The sequence below is a fragment of the Hoplias malabaricus genome, chromosome 6, assembly GCF_029633855.1.
Source record: "Hoplias malabaricus isolate fHopMal1 chromosome 6, fHopMal1.hap1, whole genome shotgun sequence".
In the NCBI taxonomy this organism is placed as follows: Eukaryota; Metazoa; Chordata; class Actinopteri; order Characiformes; family Erythrinidae; genus Hoplias; species Hoplias malabaricus.
In genome coordinates this window covers 22,515,128-22,522,627 of record NC_089805.1, presented here as the reverse complement: position 1 = coordinate 22,522,627, position 7,500 = coordinate 22,515,128, and the positions used below count along the sequence as shown (strand labels likewise).

Below are 7,500 nucleotides of genomic sequence, written 5' to 3'. Positions count from 1 at the left end.
AAATGACCCGCAATCCGGAGCAGCTCTGCGAAGGCTCATTGGTCTAGGGGTATGATTCTCGCTTAGGGTGCGAGAGGTCCCGGGTTCAAATCCCGGACGAGCCCTGTTTCTCTGACCTGTGTTTGGAAATCAATGACTGGGACCTCAACCGTGTGCTTTGCTTTCCTGGACATAGTCTTGCCTGCAGGACAACTCTGGAAATTTGCAAGCATGTTTTCGGCTCGTTGGTCTAGGGGTATGATTCTCGCTTTGGGTGCGAGAGGTCCCGGGTTCAAATCCCGCACGAGCCCTTCTTTCATCCTTGCTCGCCGAGATGTTTGTCAGGGAACGATAACCCTTGAAAAAAGGCGTTCCCTGCTGATGGACTTTTTTCTGCCTTTGCACAAGGTATACTGTACTTTAAAGACAGTGCTTGCTTCTCCCAATTCATCTTTTTTATGGAAAATGAACCCTTGATAAAACGGTGAAACATTTCAAGTTTGTCAGTGTCTATGATCCCTAAAGATACTTCTAGTCTGATTGAATCAATAATGATATTTCAAAATCATGAATTTTTCCTCATGGTGTGACATGTTTGACTGCACAATGACTGCGTTAGATTTAAGTGACAGAATCGGTGGCAGAAAGATGAATGATTTATCTTGCTTTGATGGATACGCTAGCTCACCTGTCAGAGATTGAAGGCGTATCATGGCCAGCATGTCTGTAGCGATGGCCATGTTAAGAAAGAGAGCTTCTAAGGAATGGAATGACATGCGTAGTTTAGCGCTGAGTTGAAATGACATCATAAGGTGCTCTTGCTCAGTGTGTTTAGATAGTGGTATCGTGCTCTCTGATTGCTAAGCCTGGATGAGTAACATTGCTTGAATTAGTGATGGTTTGTGTGTAAGTGAAATATACTGACAACCAACAGATAGATTGAAAAGACTTAAGAAATGTACTGGTTGGCACAGAAATGACCCGCAATCCGGAGCAGCTCTGCGAAGGCTCGTTGGTCTAGGGGTATGATTCTCGCTTAGGGTGCGAGAGGTCCCGGGTTCAAATCCTGGACAAGCCCTGATTCTCTGACCTGTGTTTGGAAATCAATGACGGGGACCTCAACCGTGTGCTTTGCTTTCCTGGACATAGTCTTGCCTGCAGGACAACTCTGGAAATTTGCAAGCATGTTTTCGGCTCGTTGTTCTAGGGGTATGATACTCGCTACGGGTGTGAGAGGTCCCGGGTTCAAATCCCGGACGAGCCCTTCTTTCATCCTTGCTCGCCGAGATGTTTGTCAGGGAACGATAACCCTTGCGAAAATGCGTTCCCTGCTGATGGACTTTTTTCTGCCTTTGCACAAGGTATACTGTCCTTCAAAGACAGTGCTTGCTTCTCCCAATTCATCTTTTTTATGGAAAATGAACCCTTGATAAAACGGTGAAACATTTCAAGTTTGTCAGTGTCTATGATCCCTAAAGATACTTCTAGTCTGATTGAATCAATAATGATATTTCAAAATCATGAATTTTTCCTCATGGTGTGACATGTTTGACTGCACAATGACTGCGTTAGATTTAAGTGACAGAATCGGTGGCAGAAAGATGAATGATTTATCTTGCTTTGATGGATACGCTAGCTCACCTGTCAGAGATTGAAGGCGTATCATGGCCAGCATGTCTGTAGCGATGGCCATGTTAAGAAAGAGAGCTTCTAAGGAATGGAATGACATGCGTAGTTTAGCGCTGAGTTGAAATGACATCATAAGGTGCTCTTGCTCAGTGTGTTTAGATAGTGGTATCGTGCTCTCTGATTGCTAAGCCTGGATGAGTAACATTGCTTGAATTAGTGATGGTTTGTGTGTAAGTGAAATATACTGACAACCAACAGATAGATTGAAAAGACTTAAGAAATGTACTGGTTGGCACAGAAATGACCCGCAATCCGGAGCAGCTCTGCGAAGGCTCGTTGGTCTAGGGGTATGATTCTCGCTTAGGGTGCGAGAGGTCCCGGGTTCAAATCCTGGACAAGCCCTGATTCTCTGACCTGTGTTTGGAAATCAATGACGGGGACCTCAACCGTGTGCTTTGCTTTCCTGGACATAGTCTTGCCTGCAGGACAACTCTGGAAATTTGCAAGCATGTTTTCGCCTCGTTGGTCTAGGGGTATGATACTCGCTACGGGTGTGAGAGGTCCCGGGTTCAAATCCCGGACGAGCCCTTCTTTCATCCTTGCTCGCCGAGATGTTTGTCAGGGAACGATAACCCTTGCGAAAATGCGTTCCCTGCTGATGGACTTTTTTCTGCCTTTGCACAAGGTATACTGTCCTTCAAAGACAGTGCTTGCTTCTCCCAATTCATCTTTTTTATGGAAAATGAACCCTTGATAAAACGGTGAAACATTTCAAGTTTGTCAGTGTCTATGATCCCTAAAGATACTTCTAGTCTGATTGAATCAATAATGATATTTCAAAATCATGAATTTTTCCTCATGGTGTGACATGTTTGACTGCACAATGACTGCGTTAGATTTAAGTGACAGAATCGGTGGCAGAAAGATGAATGATTTATCTTGCTTTGATGGATACGCTAGCTCACCTGTCAGAGATTGAAGGCGTATCATGGCCAGCATGTCTGTAGCGATGGCCATGTTAAGAAAGAGAGCTTCTAAGGAATGGAATGACATGCGTAGTTTAGCGCTGAGTTGAAATGACATCATAAGGTGCTCTTGCTCAGTGTGTTTAGATAGTGGTATCGTGCTCTCTGATTGCTAAGCCTGGATGAGTAACATTGCTTGAATTAGTGATGGTTTGTGTGTAAGTGAAATATACTGACAACCAACAGATAGATTGAAAAGACTTAAGAAATGTACTGGTTGGCACAGAAATGACCCGCAATCCGGAGCAGCTCTGCGAAGGCTTATTGGTCTAGGGGTATGATTCTCGCTTAGGGTGCGAGAGGTCCCGGGTTCAAATCCCGGACGAGCCCTGTTTCTCTGACCTGTGTTCGGAAATCAATGACTGGGACCTCAACCGTGTGCTTTGCTTTCCTGGACATAGTCTTGCCTGCAGGACAACTCTGGAAATTTGCAAGCATGTTTTTGGCTCATTGGTTTAGGGGTATGATACTCGCTTTGGGTGCGAGAGGTCCCGGGTTCAAATCCCGGACGAGCCCTGTTTCTCTGACCTGTGTTTGGAAATCAATGACGGGGACCTCAACCGTGTGCTTTGCTTTCCTGGACATAGTCTTGCCTGCAGGACAACTCTGGAAATTTGCAAGCATGTTTTCGGCTTGAGGTCCCGGGTACAAATCCCGGACGAGCCCTATTTCTCTGACCTGTGTTTGGAAATCAATGACTGGGACCTCAACCGTGTGCTTTGCTTTCCTGGACATAGTCTTGCCTGCAGGACAACTCTGGAAATTTGCAAGCATGTTTTTGGCTCATTGGTCTAGGGGTATGATTCTCGCTTTGGGTGCGAGAGGTCCCGGGTTCAAATCCCGGACGAGCCCTTCTTTCATCCTTGCTCGCCGAGATGTTTGTCAGGGAACGATAACCCTTGCGAAAATGCGTTCCCTGCTGATGGACTTTTTTCTGCCTTTGCACAAGGTATACTGTCCTTCAAAGACAGTGCTTGCTTCTCCCAATTCATCTTTTTTATGGAAAATGAACCCTTGATAAAACGGTGAAACATTTCAAGTTTGTCAGTGTCTATGATCCCTAAAGATACTTCTAGTCTGATTGAATCAATAATGATATTTCAAAATCATGAATTTTTCCTCATGGTGTGACATGTTTGACTGCACAATGACTGCGTTAGATTTAAGTGACAGAATCGGTGGCAGAAAGATGAATGATTTATCTTGCTTTGATGGATACGCTAGCTCACCTGTCAGAGATTGAAGGCGTATCATGGCCAGCATGTCTGTAGCGATGGCCATGTTAAGAAAGAGAGCTTCTAAGGAATGGAATGACATGCGTAGTTTAGCGCTGAGTTGAAATGACATCATAAGGTGCTCTTGCTCAGTGTGTTTAGATAGTGGTATCGTGCTCTCTGATTGCTAAGCCTGGATGAGTAACATTGCTTGAATTAGTGATGGTTTGTGTGTAAGTGAAATATACTGACAACCAACAGATAGATTGAAAAGACTTAAGAAATGTACTGGTTGGCACAGAAATGACCCGCAATCCGGAGCAGCTCTGCGAAGGCTGATTGGTCTAGGGGTATGATTCTCGCTTAGGGTGCGAGAGGTCCTGGGTTCAAATCCCGGACGAGCCCTGTTTCTCTGACCTGTGTTTGGAAATCAATGACTGGGACCTCAACCGTGTGCTTTGCTTTCCTGGACATAGTCTTGCCTGCAGGACAACTCTGGAAATTTGCAAGCAGGTTTTTGGCTCTTTGGTCTAGGGGTATGATTCTCACTTTGGGTGCGAGAGGTCCCGGGTTCAAATCCCGGACGAGCCCTTCTTTCATCCTTGCTCGCCGAGATGTTTGTCAGGGAACGATAACCCTTGCGAAAATGCGTTCCCTGCTGATGGACTTTTTTCTGCCTTTGCACAAGGTATACTGTCCTTCAAAGACAGTGCTTGCTTCTCCCAATTCATCTTTTTTATGGAAAATGAACCCTTGATAAAACGGTGAAACATTTCAAGTTTGTCAGTGTCTATGATCCCTAAAGATACTTCTAGTCTGATTGAATCAATAATGATATTTCAAAATCATGAATTTTTCCTCATGGTGTGACATGTTTGACTGCACAATGACTGCGTTAGATTTAAGTGACAGAATCGGTGGCAGAAAGATGAATGATTTATCTTGCTTTGATGGATACGCTAGCTCACCTGTCAGAGATTGAAGGCGTATCATGGCCAGCATGTCTGTAGCGATGGCCATGTTAAGAAAGAGAGCTTCTAAGGAATGGAATGACATGCGTAGTTTAGCGCTGAGTTGAAATGACATCATAAGGTGCTCTTGCTCAGTGTATTTAGATAGTGGTATCGTGCTCTCTGATTGCTAAGCCTGGATGAGTAACATTGCTTGAATTAGTGATGGTTTGTGTGTAAGTGAAATATACTGACAACCAACAGATAGATTGAAAAGACTTAAGAAATGTACTGGTTGGCACAGAAATGACCCGCAATCCAGAGCAGCTCTGCAAAGGCTCGTTGGTCTAGGGGTATGATTCTCGCTTAGGGTGCGAGAGGTCCCGGGTTCAAATCCCGGATGAGCCCTATTTCTCTGACCTGTGTTTGGAAATCAATGACGGGGACCTCAACCGTGTGCTTTGCTTTCCTGGACATAGTCTTGCCTGCAGGACAACTCTGGAAATTTGCAAGCATGTTTTCGGCTTGAGGTCCCGGGTTCAAATCCCGGACGAGCCCTATTTCTCTGACCTGTGTTTGGAAATCAATGACGGGGACCTCAACCGTGTGCTTTGCTTTCCTGGACATAGTCTTGCCTGCAGGACAACTCTGGAAAATTGCAAGCGTGTGTTTGGCTCGTTGGTCTAGGGGTATGATTCTCGCTTAGGGTGCGAGAGGTCCCGGGTTCAAATCCCAGGCAAGCCCTATTTCTCTGACCTGTGTTTGCAAATCAATGACGGGGACCTCAACCGTGTGCTTTGCTTTCCTGGACATAGTCTTGCCTGCAGGACAACTCTGGAAATTTGCAAGCATGTTTTCGGCTTGAGGTCCCGGGTTCAAATCCCGGACGAGCCCTATTTCTCTGACCTGTGTTTGGAAATCAATGACGGGGACCTCAACCGTGTGCTTTGCTTTCCTGGACATAGTCTTGCCTGCAGGACAACTCTGGAAATTTGGAAGCATGTTTTTGGCTCGTTGGTCTAGGGGTATGATTCTCGCTTTGGGTGCGAGAGGTCCTGGGTTCAAATCCCGGACGAGCCCTTCTTTCATCCTTGCTCGCCGAGATGTTTGTCAGGGAACGATAACCCTTGCGAAAATGCGTTCCCTGCTGATGGACTTTTTTCTGCCTTTGCACAAGGTATACTGTCCTTCAAAGACAGTGCTTGCTTCTCCCAATTCATCTTTTTTATGGAAAATGAACCCTTGATAAAACGGTGAAACATTTCAAGTTTGTCAGTGTCTATGATCCCTAAAGATACTTCTAGTCTGATTGAATCAATAATGATATTTCAAAATCATGAATTTTTCCTCATGGTGTGACATGTTTGACTGCACAATGACTGCGTTAGATTTAAGTGACAGAATCGGTGGCAGAAAGATGAATGATTTATCTTGCTTTGATGGATACGCTAGCTCACCTGTCAGAGATTGAAGGCGTATCATGGCCAGCATGTCTGTAGCGATGGCCATGTTAAGAAAGAGAGCTTCTAAGGAATGGAATGACATGCGTAGTTTAGCGCTGAGTTGAAATGACATCATAAGGTGCTCTTGCTCAGTGTGTTTAGATAGTGGTATCGTGCTCTCTGATTGCTAAGCCTGGATGAGTAACATTGCTTGAATTAGTGATGGTTTGTGTGTAAGTGAAATATACTGACAACCAACAGATAGATTGAAAAGACTTAAGAAATGTACTGGTTGGCACAGAAATGACCCGCAATCCGGAGCAGCTCTGCGAAGGCTCATTGGTCTAGGGGTATGATTCTCGCTTAGGGTGCGAGAGGTCCCGGGTTCAAATCCCGGACGAGCCCTGTTTCTCTGACCTGTGTTTGGAAATCAATGAATGGGACCTCAACCGTGTGCTTTGCTTTCCTGGACATAGTCTTGCCTGCAGGACAACTCTGGAAATTTGCAAGCAGGTTTTTGGCTCTTTGGTCTAGGGGTATGATTCTCACTTTGGGTGCGAGAGGTCCCGGGTTCAAATCCCGGACGAGCCCTTCTTTCATCCTTGCTCGCCGAGATGTTTGTCAGGGAACGATAACCCTTGCGAAAATGCGTTCCCTGCTGATGGACTTTTTTCTGCCTTTGCACAAGGTATACTGTCCTTCAAAGACAGTGCTTGCTTCTCCCAATTCATCTTTTTTATGGAAAATGAACCCTTGATAAAACGGTGAAACATTTCAAGTTTGTCAGTGTCTATGATCCCTAAAGATACTTCTAGTCTGATTGAATCAATAATGATATTTCAAAATCATGAATTTTTCCTCATGGTGTGACATGTTTGACTGCACAATGACTGCGTTAGATTTAAGTGACAGAATCGGTGGCAGAAAGATGAATGATTTATCTTGCTTTGATGGATACGCTAGCTCACCTGTCAGAGATTGAAGGCGTATCATGGCCAGCATGTCTGTAGCGATGGCCATGTTAAGAAAGAGAGCTTCTAAGGAATGGAATGACATGCGTAGTTTAGCGCTGAGTTGAAATGACATCATAAGGTGCTCTTGCTCAGTGTGTTTAGATAGTGGTATCGTGCTCTCTGATTGCTAAGCCTGGATGAGTAACATTGCTTGAATTAGTGATGGTTTGTGTGTAAGTGAAATATACTGACAACCAACAGATAGATTGAAAAGACTTAAGAAATGTACTGGTTGGCACAGAAATGAC

General features: G+C 44.8%; 10 non-coding genes across 10 annotated transcripts; all 10 read left to right on the top strand.

The window, feature by feature from the left end:
• Positions 1-32: 32 nt before the first annotated feature.
• trnap-agg (transfer RNA proline (anticodon AGG)) lies at positions 33-104 on the top strand. Its single transcript has one exon. It is a non-coding gene; the product is annotated as a tRNA-Pro (tRNA).
• Positions 105-218: 114 nt separating this feature from the next.
• Positions 219-290, top strand: trnap-ugg (transfer RNA proline (anticodon UGG)). The gene has a single exon. It is a non-coding gene; the product is annotated as a tRNA-Pro (tRNA).
• A 695-nt stretch (positions 291-985) lies between these two features.
• On the top strand, positions 986-1,057 carry trnap-agg (transfer RNA proline (anticodon AGG)). The gene has a single exon. It is a non-coding gene; the product is annotated as a tRNA-Pro (tRNA).
• An 881-nt stretch (positions 1,058-1,938) lies between these two features.
• trnap-agg (transfer RNA proline (anticodon AGG)) lies at positions 1,939-2,010 on the top strand. The gene has a single exon. It is a non-coding gene; the product is annotated as a tRNA-Pro (tRNA).
• An 881-nt stretch (positions 2,011-2,891) lies between these two features.
• Positions 2,892-2,963, top strand: trnap-agg (transfer RNA proline (anticodon AGG)). The gene has a single exon. It is a non-coding gene; the product is annotated as a tRNA-Pro (tRNA).
• A 114-nt stretch (positions 2,964-3,077) lies between these two features.
• Positions 3,078-3,149, top strand: trnap-ugg (transfer RNA proline (anticodon UGG)). Its single transcript has one exon. It is a non-coding gene; the product is annotated as a tRNA-Pro (tRNA).
• Positions 3,150-3,413: 264 nt separating this feature from the next.
• trnap-ugg (transfer RNA proline (anticodon UGG)) lies at positions 3,414-3,485 on the top strand. The gene has a single exon. It is a non-coding gene; the product is annotated as a tRNA-Pro (tRNA).
• A 1,648-nt stretch (positions 3,486-5,133) lies between these two features.
• trnap-agg (transfer RNA proline (anticodon AGG)) lies at positions 5,134-5,205 on the top strand. Its single transcript has one exon. It is a non-coding gene; the product is annotated as a tRNA-Pro (tRNA).
• Positions 5,206-5,805: 600 nt separating this feature from the next.
• Positions 5,806-5,877, top strand: trnap-ugg (transfer RNA proline (anticodon UGG)). Its single transcript has one exon. It is a non-coding gene; the product is annotated as a tRNA-Pro (tRNA).
• A 695-nt stretch (positions 5,878-6,572) lies between these two features.
• trnap-agg (transfer RNA proline (anticodon AGG)) lies at positions 6,573-6,644 on the top strand. The gene has a single exon. It is a non-coding gene; the product is annotated as a tRNA-Pro (tRNA).
• Positions 6,645-7,500: the final 856 nt, after the last annotated feature.